Source organism: Astatotilapia calliptera, chromosome 3, assembly GCF_964374335.1.
Source record: "Astatotilapia calliptera chromosome 3, fAstCal68.1, whole genome shotgun sequence".
Classification (NCBI taxonomy): Eukaryota; Metazoa; Chordata; class Actinopteri; order Cichliformes; family Cichlidae; genus Astatotilapia; species Astatotilapia calliptera.
The window spans coordinates 72,252,662-72,271,385 of record NC_137424.1 but is presented as its reverse complement, the minus strand read 5'-3'; the positions used below and the strand labels follow the sequence as shown (position 1 = coordinate 72,271,385).

The following is an 18,724-nucleotide window of genomic DNA, read 5'->3' as shown; positions in this document are numbered from 1 at the left end:
GTTCAGTTTTTTGTTTCATTATAGCTGCTTCTCTTTCTGAATACGCCAGCTGTGCACGTGCAGCCTCTGCTTTTGCTCGTGCTTTAAGTGCTGCAGAACTTGTGGATGAACGCTTGGATGTATGCGAGCGTCTAGACTCCTCCTGTGTGTCTGCGTTGCTTGGATTATCCTTGTTCTCCATATCCTCTGCGTTGTGCACTTGTTTTGTTTCTCTTTGGTCTGGTGTTTCTTCCTCTTCTGGAAGATCCAGTTGATATTGCTTTCCTGACCGTAGACTCATAACTGATGTGCTGAAAATAGCTCCTCGTGGTTGTGCCCGCTGCGCTAATGTCTTTTTACTATGCTGTCCTCGCCCTGAGTCTCTTAGTTTCACCAGCTAGACAGCGAGATAACGATGCTCCAATAACCAGACTTATTTTCCTTGTTGCGCTGATTTATTGAAGAATGGCCTCTGACCATTGCCTTCTCTTTGACCATCGTAAAACTGAAAATACAAAATACTGTATTAGCTAACTAACATTGTGAACTAGCTTGTTACACTCTTACTGCAAGCTAACAAGATAAAACTTTCAAATGTACAAATTATTGTGCCATTTTTACACAAAACAAAAGATAATAGTTATTTTATCGACATTCATACTTACAGACATATCTTGTCCAAGGCAACAACATTTTAAGGTCCGTATCAGCTTAGAACGATAACATTACGGTATCACTTTCCGCCATCTTTTATTTCTTCTTCACGTTCTCATTTTTTCCTTTCCCAAAGTAACCGAACCCATATTACAAAACAGCCACTAGAGGGAGCTCTAGGGCAGCGTACAACTATAATATCCGATTTAAGTTATAAAAGGCAGAACAGGCTCCTTGTGCTTTAGTTTTCCCAGTTTAGTTTAGTTTATTTTGTATTGTTTTTCGTGTCCCACTCCACGCCAGCAATAAAGCTGTGTTTTTTGAGTTTACCTTTTGACTCTGTGAGTTTGCGTTTGGGTCCTACTCTTGCCTGCACACAGCCGTATTGTGACAGAAGGACGCAACACTGACAAAGAGAAACATGGGGCTTAAATACACTGAGGGATAACGAGGTGGAATGAGCCACAGGAGGAGAGCACAGCTGAGAGTAATTAAGCAGGACGAGGCAAGGGAAACAAAACTAGAAACATTAACATAGAACAGACTGTGAAAGTAAAACAGGAAACACACTGACGGAACTCTAGACATGTGAACTTGACAGACTGGGGGAGACAGAACATAGGGATCTGAAACATGGAACAGAAAGGCACAGTAGATCAACATGAACATAACAACGCCACAGGGGAAGAGTAAAACTGAACACGATGAACACAGAAACACCAGACCTCTTCACAATAAAACAGGAAACATAATGAGACGTAGACATGACAACCCGAACTTCACAATGTAAGACACAGACATGAAACACATGAAGAGCAGGGGAGACTTAACATATATATATATATATATATATATATATATATATATATATATATATATATATATATATATATATATATATATATATATATATATATATATATATATATATATATATATATATATATATATAAAACTGCCCTAGAGCTCCCTCTAGTGGCTGCTTTGTGATATGGGTTTGATTACTTTAAGAAACAAACAGACAATAAAATTGTTATTCATTTGTTTATATTACAGTTATGACCATAACATAAAACGTTTTTTCTTATTTTTCAGTGTTAAATACATTTTTAAACTGTGATGCACTTAAATTTAAACATCCAATTTAAACCCTTTTCATGGGCTTTGTTTGACACACAATTGCTTCTTTATTGGGTACAGCATTTTTACGTGCATGTGCACGTAAAATACAAAATAGTGATATCATCTATAAACATACTGTATGTAGGAGGTTTTAAACCTCTTGGCTACCATTCCTTTCTTTTTGCTGTTCTCCACCTGATCATAAAGGACCTTCTTCTTCATTGTTTTACACTTACATCATCTACTTCCACCGAATCACAGTCAGCAGCATGGAGCACGTGTTGGGTGGATGAACCTCTGCCCTGTCTGATTACAGTTTGTACACACACTGCCTCCTGTGGACTCTTATCTTTCTTTAACCTTTAAAGTCTGACAGTTTCTAAAAGAGAGTAAATCTGCTGCTTCAGTTTAAACACTTCACTCATATATTAGCAGCAGGAAGATTAATCATCTAAAGTTCAGTGTGTGACGATTTTGTCTTCTTCTGTTTTATAAACACTACACACGACCGTTAAATGTGCTGATTTCTAACAAAATGTGTTTTTAAATGTTTTAATGTAAATCTTATCCTGGTTTCCTGCATTTAGCTCTTTGTTCTCTGTGACCATCAGAGTGAAGTCAAAATCAGCCTCAGACGGTCTCCTGGTTTATAACTAAAACTGTTTTAGACACAGAAGTGAAGCCTAAGAGACGCCATCAGTTTATTTACAACATTTATTTAAACAGGAAGAGATCTGTCAGCGTGACGAGATTAGGCTTAAAACTTTCCTTTTTGCTAAAGCATACAGTTAGGGCTGGACCAGGTGACCCTTAATCCTCCCTTAGGCTACGTTCACACTGCAGGTCTTAATGCTCAATTCCAATTTTTTGATCAAATCCAATTTTTTTGTCTGCTTGTTCACGCTACAAATAAAATGTGACAGCAAACGCGCTCTAGTGTGAACGCTCAAAGCGGCCCCGGCTGACGTGGCTTGAAGCTGGACGGGCGACTCGGGCCCTCCAGCAGACGTGGCTTGAAGCTGGACGGGCGACTCGGGCCCTCCAGCAGACGTGGCATGAAGCTGGACGGGTGACTCGGGCCCTCCAGCTAACAAGACTTGAGGCTGGACGGGCGACTCGGGCCCTCCAGCTAACAAGACTTGAGGCTGGCTGGGTTCTCCCGAACCCCCAGCAGACGAGACCTGACGCTGGACGGGCTCCTCAGGCCCTCCAGCCGATGAGGCCGGACGCTGGCTGGGTTCACCTGAATCCCTAGCTGACAACACTTGAGGCTGGATGGGCTCCTTGGGCCCTCCAGCTGGAGCAGATGCAGGACCAGAGGCAATCGGGACCCCTGGCTGAGGGTGAAGATGAGTGGCTGACTGAGCAGATGACAACGCTAATGAATCCTCCACTAACTGAGCTACTGACTGGGTTATGGACTGTAACAAAGCTTGCAGAATATCCGATTGTGGTAGCGACTGAGTTATGGATAGCGGGGGTGAAGACTGAGCTATGGGTGACTGAACTTGAGGTGAAAGTGGTGGTGGTGGTGGAGTTGGTTATTGGGCGGCTAACGGGGCTACAGGCGGCTGCTGAGCAGGAAACACTGGACACTGAGCTACAGGTTGCTGCTGAGCAGGAAACACTGGACACTGGGCTACAGGCAGCTGCTGAGCAGGAAACACTGGACACTGGGCTACAGGCAGCTGCTGAGCAGGAAACACTGGACACTGGGCTACAGGCGGCTGCTGAGCAGGAAACACTGGAGACTGAGCTGAGGGTGGCTGCTGATCAGAAAACACTGGAGACTGAGCTGAGGGTGGCTGCTGATCAGAAAACACTGGAGACTGAGCTGAGGGTGGCTGCTGATCAGAAAACACTGGAGACTGAGCTGAGGGTGGCTGCTGATCAGCTAGCTGAGCTGAGGGTGGCTGCTGATCAGCTAACTGAGCTGAAGGTGTGGAAATGAAAACTGCACCAGTCCGTACTACAGGAGAGAATGGAAGTGTGGTTGGGTGATGACGGTGAGGGTTGCATTTGTTCTTCAAGGATGGATCAAACAATTTGGCGATAAACCTTGGCAAAAAATGCTGCTGTCGTTGAGAGTACCAAGTGGCGAGGGCCTCCAGGAGAACTACTGAATCCTCTTTCCCTGGGCCGCCCATGCCAAACAGTTCAAAACTTAGCCTCACTCTTAGAGCTGTTATTATTTGTTTGAGTCCATTTATATTTAGAAAACTGACAGTGGAGGCAGTGGATGACAAAAAATTATCAAAAAATACTACCTCCAGCTGCCTGTTGTAGGGGCTCGCGGCGTGGACTACCCTCCAACAGTAATCCCAAAGGAGCGCGAGATTCTCTCCCTCAGAGGCGAAGTGTGAGTCCGCTGGATCCATTACTGGTCGCGTCGTTCTATCAGGGCTCTGTGTGCGGGGAGGTGGAGATGTGGATCCAAGTGCAGGACTCTGAGACGGAAATATAACTGAAAACCTTTATTGCTTTATTGCTTTTTAGTTTTATTTTGTTGTATTTATCTGCGACACCTTAAAGGCCGGTCCATGAAAATGTTGTCGGGCATAAACCGGTCCGTGGCGCAAAAAAGGTTGGAGACCGCTGGTTTACGACACCAACTGTCTGCCATCTATAATCTGGTTCTGAGATCCCTTCCCAAATAAATGTAAATAAATATAAATAAATGCAAATAAATGTAAATGAGACGTTGAGTCTCAATGGGAATACAGTTGTCCTTCGCTATAATGCAGTTCCCCTTTCGCTGCCTCGCTGTTTGGCTGATTTTTTTTTTTTGTGTGTGTGTGCGTCTGTGTGCAACTTTGCATGCTTTTATTTTTTTTTACAGCACATTGTGTTCTGCATCCTGATTGGCTGTAGAGCATTGTCAATCAATCTCCTCCGTGCCGTGTCTCCTGTTCAGTACAGAATGCTTTCAGCTTGTCAAATTTACATAAATCTTCGATCGCTAGCAGTGTGACTCTGAAGTGCTGTACTGTATGTTTCCTCCCCAATAAAAAGAATGTCTCCTGATTACGGTAGCTTTAATGTTCTGACAAGCCATCAAGTGTTGCGACTTCATAGCTTAATAAAGTCATACTAAAACTTCTGACAGATTTTTGAGTGCTGTTTACTATATAAAATCAGTTAGCGGTCAGTAAGCACAACCAGAATTCATACTTTTAATTTGAGAAAAAATAAAAGGATTTTAAGTGCGTCTTATAGTCCAAAAAACATGTAACACGACTGTAGGGCACCATTAATAGTAATTATTATTACTATTCAATTATAATAATTAATAATAAGAATTTGTTAGTTCGATCTTTATTATTTATAGGAAAACATTTATATTTTTATTTCTCTAACTAATGTTTGGACTTGAAAACAGGGTTTGATATTAATAATGGATTGCATTTATATAGTGCTTTTTGAGACCCTCAAAGCACTTTACAATTCCACTATTCATTCACACACTGGTGATGGCAGCTACAGTTGTAGCCAAAGATGCCCTGGGGCAGACTGACAGAAGCAAGGCTGCCATATCGCGCCATCGGCCCCTGTGGCCATCACCAGTAGGCAACGGGTGAAGTGTTTTGGATAAGGACACAACGACCGAGACTGTCCGAGCCGGGGCTCAAACCAGCAACCTTCCGATTTCAAGACGAAGGGCCAACTCATGAGCCACAATCGCCCCTAAAATTATATTTGGTTTCATTCTATAATACTGGACTTATTTTTCTACGAAGGTTTGAACTTTGAGAGTGTTTAAACAAGAGAGAAAAGTGTGAAAATGTTAATGCCTGTCTGAGAACAGTGTATAAAGTGTGTAGTGATGGGTTTCACAGCCTTAAATCATCTATAATAATTGTAAAAAATAAAGCTGACTTTGTGGACTTTGCGGGTTAATTTTGGACTAACTTCCGCAATAAACAAACAACAAACAACAAACAACACTTTACCAGTATGGATAAAGGTTAAATTAAAAAGTACTTTAACTTGAAGAGTATTTAACCTTTGGAATAATCTCTTACAGACATATGTTCATAAGATTTCTTTTTTTTTTTTTAAACAAAAAATTGTCTGAATCTTACATACAGATATAACAGAGTAGCTTAAGTGTTTTGAGTATGAGTACTTGAGTATGAACATATACAAAATGCAGCAAGATATTTGTAAAAAAAACAAAAAAAACAAACAGTTTTATTGATTATAAAATGAGTTATATCGGATTCATATCAGCATTGGCAGATATCCAAAGTTTTGATATCAGTATCTGACATTAAAAAGTGGTGTGCCATCTCTAGAACATAATATATGAGAGAAAGCATGTCACCAAATCTGGCAGACTGTGTGGAGGTTCATGAATGAACCCAAAGCAGAAGCTTGGAAATCAAAGCTTAATGTAATAAGTAATGTAGTAAGAGTGAGACATTTATTTAGGCTGAAAGGGATACTTAGTTTCCCTGAGGAAACTAAGGCAAAACTGACTGGGAAAACTAAACTAACAGTAAACATATGTATACCTGAACATAATGCACGAAGAACAGAAACATGAAAAACTGAGCAGACGTCCTGACAATGAAAAGATTAATACAGAAGAGAGTAATTAGGAAGAGTGAAAACATCTGGGAAAACAGCTTTGATGAACAGACATAAAGACCCTGAGAAAGAAACACTAAACACAGTACTCGACACTGTCAAAGTAGAAGAGGAAACAACTTGTCACAGAAGCTGGGAGGGAGGAATGCTCAGGGAAACTAGATGTACACAACAGGAGGAGACCTTAATAGAAGAAATGTGGAAACAGTTAAGGGAAAAACCACAACTAACCCAAATAATAGAAAACTAAAACATTCCAACACAAAGAAATCAGAAAAACACCATAAACTCAAAATGCTGGATCAAATGACAAAGAACTACGAAATAGCAGGCCTCTCATTATCAGACACTCAGTCTCTGCATGCTGCATTTGCTTTCACTTTTTATTGAGATTAAACAGATAACAGTCCAGACGGAACTCTAATTAGTCCACCCTTCATTTCCCAACATCTGTTCTCTAAATCTCACACGAGCATTGTTAAACAGAGAGCCAAACAGAGAGCGCCACTTGAAAACTGGTCCCAGAGTCTTTGACACAGGGTTTTCATTTTTTTGGTCTTTTTTTCTCTAGTTTTGTACTTTCGATCACCCTTTGAATATGGCTTTATATTTTGTTTTGATTTTCTATTTTCTGTTATTTCTTAACATTTTTGTGTCTTTATTTTCTTATTCCTTATGCAAGTTCGTTTCATTGTATTACTTCCCTTTAGCTCGGTGCTCCTGTTTCAATGTTATTTAAGTTTATTCTGTTTTTGTTTGTTCATGACTTAATTTTAGTTTTAAACTGGGATTTATTGTCTTATTGTTTCTTCAAATCTAACTTTTTCCTTATTCCTTATTTACAGCCTGTAAGATTTTCTGTTATCTTTAAATAAAAAATACTGCTGGTGACCATTACTACCCATCTGCCTCCTGGTAGACAATCTTAGGTGACATTCTTCTCGAGTCATAATGATCTTTTTTTTTTTAGAAAATGTGACCTCTGACCTTGATCTTGAATCTCGGCCATGATGTATGGCCTCACATCTGTCCATGCTGCTGGATATCTTGACATCTGTCTAGATTCTGTTCATCAATAAATCATATTCATTCTTTCTAATGACCTCTCCTTGTTTAAAGGTATTTAAATTCAAATCGATTCGATCCACTATTGGATTCAATTTGAATCGGGGAAATTTTGCCTCAGATTATAATTCTAAACACTTATCAGTACATATCCATATTTGTATATCTATAAAGAGGAAGCTGACACTTGTGAGACTTTATCAAAGGTGTAGGTGTCACAGCAGATGCCTTTGTGTCAAAGTAACTGAGGATAAATCACAGAAAAACATGAAGGAGATTTTCCAGGCCTGGATTTTGTCACGGTTCTGGATCAGTTTGACCCAGCTCTTTCTGTTTCTTAAATTTTGGTGTTGTTCTGAGTTATGATTTATGTTCTGATTATTTAGTGATACTGTTTTGATTATTGTTATTATTGCAGATTTAGTTTAGTGTCAAGTCTGCGTCTTTCTGATTTGTTTCATGTCTCCTGTTTTTTTTTGATAGTCCCAGTCTGTGGTCAGTGTGTTCAGTTCTACTGCTCCCCTGTCTCGTTAGTCTAATTTCTCCCAGCTGTCTCCCTCCTGTTTTCCATTCCCTGATTACGTCCCTGTGTATATTAGCCCTGTGTTTGCCCTTGCTCAGTGTCAAGTCGTACCCTCAGATCCTGCCTGTGCGTTCCACTTTGTGTTTTCATGTTTGGTTTCTGTTTTTGTTTGGTGCCAGCAATAAAGCTGAGGTTTTCAGTTACATTTCCGTCTCAGTGTCCTGCACTTGGATCCAAATTCAAATTCAATTCAAATTCAATTTTATTTGTCACATACACAGTCATACACAGTACGATATGCAGTGAAATGCTTACACAACTGCTCGTGATCTAAAGAAAAAAGAAAAGGCTAAGATGGGAAATAAATATGAAAATTAAAAAGGGTCAATTTAACTAGAAAGGAATCAAATAAAATATAAAAATTTAAGTTAAAAATGAAATAACTGTACAACACAAATTAGAATGAAGGGTAAATTTAACTGGGAAAGAATAAGATAAAATATATAAGTTAAAGTTGAAAATAAAATAACTGTACAACAAAATACACAATACACAGTATAGAAATATATAAGAATGTATGAAGAAATATAACAATAACATAACATAACAATAACAGCAGCTGTACGAGTATTAAATGGAAATGAAGAAATATAATGTCCAGTGTTGTTGGATCCACATCTCAACCTATAGCAGATAACCTTAAAATATTTTGCAGTAGAACAAAAACTGAAGAACACCACAAATCAAAATATGAACATTACCTGATGCTGCTAAAGTGAAGAGGAGCAAAGGTTACAGCTAAGGATTTAGCAATTCTGCATTTTTAAAAGTTTAAATTTTTTCAGTATTGAACACCAGAAATGCGGCTTTCTTGTTGGAAGTCATTTAAGTAAAAAACAAAACACAGCGGCCGACAGCGCTGTAAGCAACAATAGACTGGTAGGTAATGAGCAAGTGAATGGGAAACACTGAGAGAGAGTTGTGCATGAAGTGTGGTTTTATAGTGGTGGAGGTAAAACAGCAAGTAAGAGACGTAATTAATGAAGATGTTTATGTCAAGCGTAGTTTGGATCTTCTTTTGCTGCTGGTTCAGTCAATTTTGTTTGGAGAGATAAAACCTGCAGCTTAAGAATCTAGCGCAAAAAAGAAAACTAACTTTTGGGTCCCAGGCCAAGAAAATGGGGGTGAGAACTAAAACGGAAATCTAAATTGGGAAACCCTAAAACATGAAAACTGTAACAAGAACATGGCCTGAACAGGAATGTGAAAATCTATGTGAGACAACAGAACATGAGCAGGTGCTTGAGGGGAAAAACCTGATACATGAAAAGCCAAACCTCAAAGAAACAAATAACCAGACAAACAAACAACCCAACCTTTAGAGAATTGTGGATCAATATGGTTGTCATTGTGCAAGGTGATTAGCTCTTTAGCAAGAGTGCTCACCTGTTTTCTTCACACTGGTTCATTAAAAGGAGCTTGCAAAGAAAAGCGTCTGGACTTTAAGTTGCTTGAAGACGTTTCACCTCTCATCCGAAAAGCTTCTTCAGTTCTAAGCTTCTGTTGGGGGTATTCTGGCCAATTCCACCTTTGGTCAGGCTTTTCAGGCAGGGACTCTCCATGTGCCTCCTGACCAGCTTCTACCTGGTGGAGAACACCGTGGAGCCCAGCCCTGTCTTTGTGGCTGATGAAGTGTTCCCACTGTGGCAGCAACTCATGAGGCCTTTCCCAGGACGCCTCCTCCCATTAGAGAAGAGGATCTTCAACTATCACCTTTCCAGAGCCCAGCTGATAGTGGAGGGTGCCTTCGGTATCCTCTCCTCACAGTGGAGGTTGTATCGGCGCTCCATGGAGCTGCTTCCTGAAATTGCGGAGAAGTGTGTGAAGGCAACGTGTGTTCTCCACAATTTTCTGCGCTGTTTGGATGAGAGAGGGGCAACTGCTGTGAGAGGTGTGGCACCTGCTGTGGTGGAGCCGTTGCAAGGCCTGGGTCATGTAGCAGCAACAAACTCCTCCAGAGAGGCTGTCCTGGTGAGGGAGAAGTTCATGTCCCACTTCTCGGCAAAGGGAGCTGTGTCTTGGCAGCCAAAAAGAATAGCCTGTTTGAAGTCCGAGTGACTTCCTCACAATGGCTCTGCGCCACCCACAAACCTCTAAAGAGCGTTCCTGCCTTTTTTAAATTTTCTTAATAAATGGAGCTTGCCTCCAAAATAAACTAACCTCTCTTTATGCTCTTAAATAATTGGTCTTCACTATGTTCCTATGGGTGCAAATGTTTGGGCAACCTTGTTAATAGTCATTATTTTCCTCTATAAATCATTGGTTGTTACAATAAAAAATGTCAGTTAAATATATCATATAGGAGACACACATATTGATATTGTCACAGCGAGTGAGGAGAGCCGTGCGAAAATAATAAATGAGGATCCAAGCGCAGGCAGTCGTGCGGGTGTGAAGGTGGTTTATTGAACATGAAATAAATAGGGACAAACAGCAAACGGAGGTCGAAATAAACTAGACTGGAGAACAACTAAACTACAGAGCACAAACCTGAATGAGAACGAGCAGAGGAGACTGACGATGGACAGCAGGGAGAACACACGGGTGAGACATGGTAGATACACAGACGGACCAGCAACTACAATGACGGAGGACACGACTTAAATACACACAGAGAAACACGGGAATTACACACAGGTGGTGGACACAGCTGGGAACAATCAGTAAGACAAGACAGAGGTAAAACTGAACACACTCACATGAGACGCAGACCTTCACAATAAAACATCACACGCAGGCTCGACATCGAGAGACAGACAGGAAATGACATATGAAACTAAACCCGCATCTTAAACCCAAATACACAGAAACATGGAACTCCAATAATAAACATCATTAACACAACAAGAGAACAAGAGAACAATCCCTGATGCAAACTTAAACCAAAACATAATAAACTCAAAATACTGGGTCCAACGGACCCAGAACCGTGACAGATATACAGTAAATATTGATTTCATTTCTTTTTTTGTGGTGCCAAATTTATGCACTTGCCTGATTTTATTTAAACAATTCTTGCACACTTTCTGTAAATCCAATAAACTTAATTTCACTTCTCAAATATCACTGTGTGTGTCTGTTGTTCAGTTTCTATGCCATATGTTAAAACAAGATCTAGAGTGTGATTAACACTTAACGTAAACCACTAACAGAGATTTGCTGCGTTAATGCTGTTATGGCATTAACATCATTTTAAAGAGATTAACGCTGACAGCACTAATTCATACATGTTTGTAACAGTTTTACTTTGTGTTCATGAACATCCTGAAGACTGTAGTTCAGAGTCCCTGTCAGGCAGCACAGGAAAGTTCATTTCTGTGTGTTTTCAGATGATTTGACCCACAGTTCTGCTGTGAGGTTTAAAGATGATGATCAGCATGTTCTTCACTTTTGGTGTCAACACAGAGTTTGGATCAGCAGCAGGAGACTCAGAGTTCAGCTCTTGACCCCTGACCCCTCTGAGATATTTCATATCCTCCCTGGTGAATTTGATGTGTTGGTCCACAAAGTTCATGTGATCAGTGGTACATCCTGAGATTTGACTTTCACCCAGGTGTCATCCACATACCTGAACTAATAACTTGGTGATGGTCCAGGGTTGGATAACAAAGCTCTTTTTTCCATGTTGGGGAAACCTGCAGTCAGCTGAGACTGAAGAAGTCACTTGGATGAGACCAGATGAACAGAACGTTTTATCGTTTTTTACTCTGCTTCTGTTGTTTTTTGGGGTTTTCTTTTGATGTTTTTTTAGATGAGAAAAAAAACACTAACAGCAGCAACAAGAAGAACAGGTAAAGCTTGCAGTGCAATAGATTCATCCTTCTCCCCTTCACCCTTCCTGCCATTTTCTGTTTTAACTTCAGGTTTCTTCCTTTCATCCTTCATCCCTTCTTCCTTATTTCCCTCATCCTTCTCTCCTTCTTCCTTCTTCCCTTCTTCCTTCTTCACTTCATGCTTCTGCCCTTCTTCCTTCTTTCCCTCATCCTTCTTCCCTTCTTCATCCTTACCTCCATCATCTGTGTGTCCTCCTGTCTGACCTGCAGGTGAGAAACAGGTGTGAGGTGTCAGCTGTCAGGTAGGTGATGAGTGAAGAACAGAACAGAATCCATTTCCTCTTCAAACTGCTGTCAGACATTATCCACTCTGATCACATCACTCAGACCAGCTGCTTTCTACAAAGTCTCATCAACAACATCTTTACAAACAAACATCAACAACAAGGAAGCAGCTTCACCTCTGATCACACACACACTCAACTCTACTCACTCACCTGGAGGAACAACATGAAGGTGGATGATGATTATGAGCTCCCGAGAGCGTGTTTCTTTCATGAACACACGACACTCGTATGTTGCAGTGCAGTGTTGGGGAGTAACGGAATACATATACCGCCGTTACGTATTTAAAATACAAAATATGAGTAACTGTATTCCGTTACAGTTACCGTTTAAAAAGGTGGTATTCAGAATACAGTTACTTTGTTGAAATAAATGGATTACACTGCGGTACTTTCCTGTTTCATATTGTCGCGGGTCAGGACTGTTTGGGTTTTGTTTGACAGCTACGTTCTGTTGTTCCAGGCGGCAGCGTTACGGTTGCCATGGTTACAGGGCGACGCGCTCTCTCTCTCTCTGAGACTGTGTGTTTCCTGGGTGACCGTGTTGCAGGGAGAATGCACTGCCATACACGTTATGGGTCTGTGAGCGCGAGGAGGGAGAAAAAGGGAAGTGGAAAGGTACGAGTTGTCATCGAGGAAAAACGGGAGCTGGAAGCATGTAAATATAATAATAACCACTTCAGCCAAGAAGAGTGCCTGACGAGCCCAGTTGTAAGTAAGCTATTAAGACTCGACTGTACACTGTGTTCGTGTTTTCCTCCGAAAACAATAAGTTCCGTTGGAGCAGCCTTTCAACGCCTCTCTCTGTCTCTCGCAAGAAAAGTTGACCCACACAACAAAGTAAAGCTAGTTTTCGGCTACAAGCCGACAGGGACCCCGCCGTATTAGTCAGAGGTCCCTTTAGTACAGTTCGGAGTCGCGGACCTTCAGTAATAGTAATAAATCACACAGCAATAGTACATTCACGTTGTTGTAAAAAGCATGATAATATATTAAGTAATCCAAAGTATTCAGAATACGTTACTGTCATTGAGTAACGTAACGGAATACGTTACAGAATACATTTTGGGGCATGTATTCTGTATTCTGTAATGGAATACATTTTAAAAGTAACCTTCCCAACACTGTTCCAGTGTCATTAATCGTCACATCCTTCAGAATCAAAGACACGTCTCCATCCTTCATCTGTCTGTCCTGCAGATCCACCCGGTTCTTAAAAGATGGATTCTGACCTTGTGGAACAAATTGCCCCTCCTGGAACAAGTAGACATAGCCTGATGTCAAGTGACCTTTGCTCCAATGTATAAATTTGGTGTTGTTGTTTGGCGCTCGACATGTCAGAGTGATGTCCTGTCCAGACTCAGCTGTGATGTTTTTCTGGTCTGAAAGAGGAAACAGCACAGAGCAGAGAGGTTAAAGGTCAAAGTACAACTATGATCAGAATGATTGACTTTAAATATTTTGTTTTTTTCCTTTGACATTTGAGTTTTTAGTCATGTTTAATGAACCTCGGTACATCCAGCAGGTCACCAGTGACCCACTGAGGGGGAATTTTAGCCTCATACTAAACATGCAACGTGTCAGAGACTACAAGATGTTAGCTTCCACAGAACAACAACATGTGCCGATAATAAGTGAACATAATGTGTGAGAGAAAGCAGCCTCTCATTATAAGACACTGGGAGACTCTTGGGGCAGATCTACACATATGCATGTGTTACTTGTGGTTAAAATGATTCAAATTCAAATTCGGTAAGTATACATGTTTCATCTAAATATAATCTATAACTTAATTTATTTCTGTAGCCCACATCATTAAACATTTCAGTCACATAAAACATGAATTTTGATTTGATGTTGTCTTGAATCGCTGTGTGGCAGGCAGGAGTTGGACTCAAAATGCAGGCGCTCAGACTCAAGGGATTAACTCAAAAAACTCAGCTTTATTTGCTGACAGGGAAAAAGCATACAAAGTTTAGTAACTTCAGGCCACTGCAACAAGCCCAGGTACAGTTTGCCAACGGATGGTTACAGGACCTTGAAATGCACCGGACTGAGGCAATATTCCCTCAGGATGACCAAGCATCGTGTGCCAGTGATTTAGAAAAACTCACCTGAGGAATCCTGCTTGACAACGCCACATTCTTATGGAAAATTTCAAAATTAGCTGCAACACACCTTGTGAGCTGGATTTGAAGTGGGTTTAAGAAACACTTTACAATTTGAATGGAAACATGCCAACACAAGGATCATCTCGGAAATTTCGGCCACCACCCTTATATCTTACAGTGGGGCAAAAAAGTATTTAGTTAGCCACCGATTGTGCAAGTTCCCCCACTTAAAATGATGACAGAGGTCAGTAATTTGCACCAGAGGTACACTTCAACTGTGAGAAACAGAATGTAAAAAAAAAATCCATGAATTCACATGGTAGGATTTGTAAAGAATTTATTCGTAAATTAGGGTGGAAAATAAGTATTTGGTCACCTCAAACAAGGAAAATCTCTGGCTCTCACAGACCTGTAACATCTTCTGTAAGAAGCTTTTCTGTCCCCCACTCGTTACCTGTATGAATGGCACCTGTTTGAACTCATCATCTGTATAAAAGACACCTATCCACAGCCACAAACAGTCAGACTCCAAACTACCGCCATGGCCAAGACCAAAGAGCTTTCGAAGGACACCAGGAAAAGTATTGTAGACCTGCACCAGACTGAGAAGAGTGAATCTACAATAGGCAAGCAGCTTGGTGTGAAAAAATCAACTGTAGGAGCAATCATCAGAAAATGGAAGACATACAAGACCACTGATAATCTCCCTCGATCTTGGGCTCCACGCAAGATCTCATCCCGTGGGGTCACAATGATCATGAGAACGGTGAGCAAAGATCCCAGAACCACACGGGGTGAATGACCTGCAGAGAGCTGGGACCAAAGTAACAAAGGTCACCATCAGTAACACACTACAACGGCAGGGAATCAAATCCCGCAGTGCCAGACGTGTTCCGCTGCTGAAGCCAGTGCATGTCCAGGCCCGTCTGAAGTTTGCCAGAGAGCACATGGATGATACAGCAGAGGATTGGGAGAATGTCATGTGGTCAGATGAAACCAAAGTAGAACTTTTTGGTATAAACTCAACTCGTCGTATTTGGAGGAAGAAGAATACTGAGTCGCATCCCAAGAACACCATACCTACTGTGAAGCATGGGGGTGGAAACATCATGCTATGGGGCTGTTTTTCTGCCAAGGGGACAGGACGACTGATCCGTGTTAAGGACAGAATGAATGGGGCCATGTATCGTGAGATTTTGAGCCAAAACCTCCTTCCATCAGTGAGAACTTTGAAGATGAAACGAGGCTGGGTCTTCCAACATGACAATGATCAAAAACACACCGCCTGGGCAACAAAGGAGTGGCTCCCTAAGAAGCATTTGAAAGTCCTGGAGTGGCCTAGCCAGTCTCCAGACAACAACCCCATAGAAAATCTGTGGCGGGAGTTGAAAGTCCGTGTTGCTCGGCGACAGCCCCAAAACATCACTGCTCTCGAGAAGATCTGCATGGAGGAATGGGCCAAAATACCAGCTACTGTGTGTGCAAACCTGGTAAAGACCTATAGTAAACTTTTGACCTCTGTTATTGCCAACAAAGATGTTATGGTTCAAAATATTGGGGATGGAGACAAGAGAAACACCACAATAACAACACTGGTCCGGCCGGGTCAAGTCAAACGATGATTTTAATGGTCACACACGTGGGAGATGGAAACTGTATGCAGACAGCCTCAGATCTCATCACAAAAAACACATCTCCATAGTTTTGTAAAAATCAGGGTATTAGAACGCCCCTTCATGCGTAATGACAGGTGTTATACAATCAATGTTGACAGTTTTATTTAACACAGAAAAATAACATTGTCTCCTTCCCGAGGGCAGACGCTGACTGCCCCCCATCTCCTGGAGCCATCCGTCCCCTGCAGAGACACAACATTGCAACTACAAGGACTTCCACATTGATTAAGACGATCAGTGTGTATTGCTCTAAAACAAGTGTATAATACTAAATGAATAATGCTTGGTCAGCTACCACCAAAGTATTGAGTTGTATTTTTGTTATTGACCAAATACTTATTTTCCACCCTGATTTAGGAATAAATTCTTAACAAATCCTACCATGTGAATTCATGGATTTTTTTTTTTTTTCACATTCTGTCTCTCACAGTTGAAGTGTACCTCTGGTGCAAATTACTGACCTCTGTCATCATTTTAGGTGGGGGAACTTGCACAATCGGTGGCTGACTAAATACTTTTTTGCCCCACTGTATATTTTAGTTCTCCTGAGCCAAGTAAGACAGGTCAGGGTGAAGAAGTGACAGCCAAAGAAAAGCTTACCACAAATCCTAGGGGAGCTAGGATGGTAATGAGGTGCTTGAAATGTTGTAGGTGGCTGAGTTTATACTGCTACCATTGAGACTGATCGGGACTCCGTCTTTGTGGATCTATGGAAGTCCATATATACAGGGTGTAGCATCCCCTGGGTAAAGGTGGTGATATGCAGAGGGGTCAGAGGTTTTTCCCTTTCAAGTTCTTGTAGGCAACTGATGACTTTCTTTTTGTAGTTGCTTCTGGGGTTTCACCTTGAAGCTTCATAGGTATTGTTGTCACTGAGGAGTTTAGTCATGTTTATTTGCTCTGCTTCTTTTTGTCAGGGATAAAATACAAATATATACTTTTTGTGTCCCAGCTGAGTAACAGGAGGACAAGAGTCTGGTGGTGCAGCAGAGGAACAATTTCAGCCATTTGGACTCAGCTCAGCCACTAAAGAGGAAACAATGACTCCAACACAAAAGGTGAGAAGAACATCACAGTTACACAGTTATTGAAACTGTGTGCACAGCTGGTTGGTTTTTAAAAACCTGTTAACAGCAGCTTTATTTTTTCCATCCTGGGCTCATCCATATATACAGAATCTACATTCACAACTAGAGCTGGGCGATAGAACGATAACGATATGTATCACAATATAACTTTTACTCGATAGAGAAATTAAACTATCGCGATAGACCTCGCCAATCACAGACGCAGCGTCACGTCGCGTGACTTGTTACGTACAGCACAAGTGCCAAGCCGCATGTGTGTTCGTTTGGGAAGCAGCCAGCGGGTAATGGAGGAAATGAGTGTGCCGACTAGAAAAATCAACCGAGCGTGACCGAAGAGAAAACAGATGATGGTTCCAATGCCGGAGAGATTGTCGAACGGAAGAGCCATAGAAGTTCCGTAGTGTGAAGGTATTTCGGCTATTTCAAGTCTGACAAAAAACAGAGTAGCGTGCACTGTAAATTGTGCCGAAAGCAAGTCTGGAAATACAATAAACGGGTGCATGCGTCACACTGTGCGCCACGTTATTGTTTCGGTGAAATGAATTTCTACAATACTGTTACTGTTAATTCTACTCTCTGCAGTGTTTAAATGCTTACATATACACACAGTTACTGTCCGTCCACACATACGACTCGGTTCTGCTTCTATGCCGCAGCTTTGTTTACTTTTTCCCACCGAGGCTTCTAGACTTCTGATTGGCCAACATTTCTGCACGGTTAGGAATCTAGCGCCACCTGCTGCTTTGGCATGTTCATAGCAGCGTTTTCCTTCATTTCTGCCTTTATGTGTGGACGGGATTATTTTTTAAAACGAAAACGGAAAAGCTCCGTTTTCAAAAATACCCGTGTACGTGTGAACGTAGCCTCAGTCTCTGACTGGAAGCGTTAATTCGTCATTTGGTTTTTGTCAGACTAAAGTAACTGTTAAAACTGTTTGAAAAGCTAAGCTATACAACAAGGAGAGATTGAGAATTTCCTTTTAGTTCTCAGTTTATTTGATATTGACAAAAGTTAGTCAGTTTTGTCTGTTCTTCTGTAAAACAAACTAAGATTTATTTTTAGAATTAATATTTTGTTTCTAAGTGGAATTGACAATTTAGTCTGTTTCGTTTGTTCTATTTTGAAACTTAAACGCTTTAGCGGCTGCCTTTTGTGTAGTTTGCAATATTTGCCTTTATTTATCTGAAAAAGTCTCATGTTCCTTAAGTACATCTACCCTGTTGAACTTATTATGGGAAATAAATATTTAAATAAAAACAAGCTGCTGATTATTTCACATTTTACTTGTGAGCAACGGCACATTTAAATCTTAGAAATATAGTTATTTGGCTTATATCGTGATAGATATCGTTATCGCCTGAAATGAAAAAAACATATCGTGATATGAAAAAATCTCATATCGCCCAGCTCTATTCACAACCAAAAACCACACAAGTTACAAGAAAATACAAAGATCATATTTTCTCTACACACATTGAAACAACAATATCATCAGTTGAACTCAAATTATTTTCTGAAGTAAAAGAGTTTCTTTGATGATCAATATTTCTTCAATAATGTCATTTTCATTACAACTCTCATTGTAGCACATCATTGTAATGTGATACTGTCACCAGAAGGTGGTGGTAACACACCTACAATGTGTTTTTGTTTACATGTCTGATTCCACCAATGGAGGGAGTTTCAGTTTGTTCCACGACTGCATTTCACTCATTGCCTCTGTTTGTATCTCTGTCACT

The 18,724-nt window shown here is 40.8% G+C and overlaps 2 protein-coding genes across 2 annotated transcripts in view; one reads left to right on the top strand and one right to left on the bottom strand.

Annotated features, from left to right (window-relative positions):
• Positions 1-18,724, bottom strand: part of LOC113015028 (junctional adhesion molecule-like) — a 357,528-nt gene that overhangs the window by 294,422 nt on the left and 44,382 nt on the right. The gene's annotated exons all lie outside the window — the stretch shown is intronic.
• LOC145425795 (uncharacterized) overlaps positions 1-18,724 on the top strand; it is a 46,243-nt gene that overhangs the window by 22,617 nt on the left and 4,902 nt on the right. Inside the window, exon 2 of the mRNA XM_080299212.1 lies at positions 16,850-16,955. The gene's annotated coding sequence lies outside the window, so the exon portion shown is untranslated. The remainder of the gene's footprint in view (positions 1-16,849; positions 16,956-18,724) is intronic.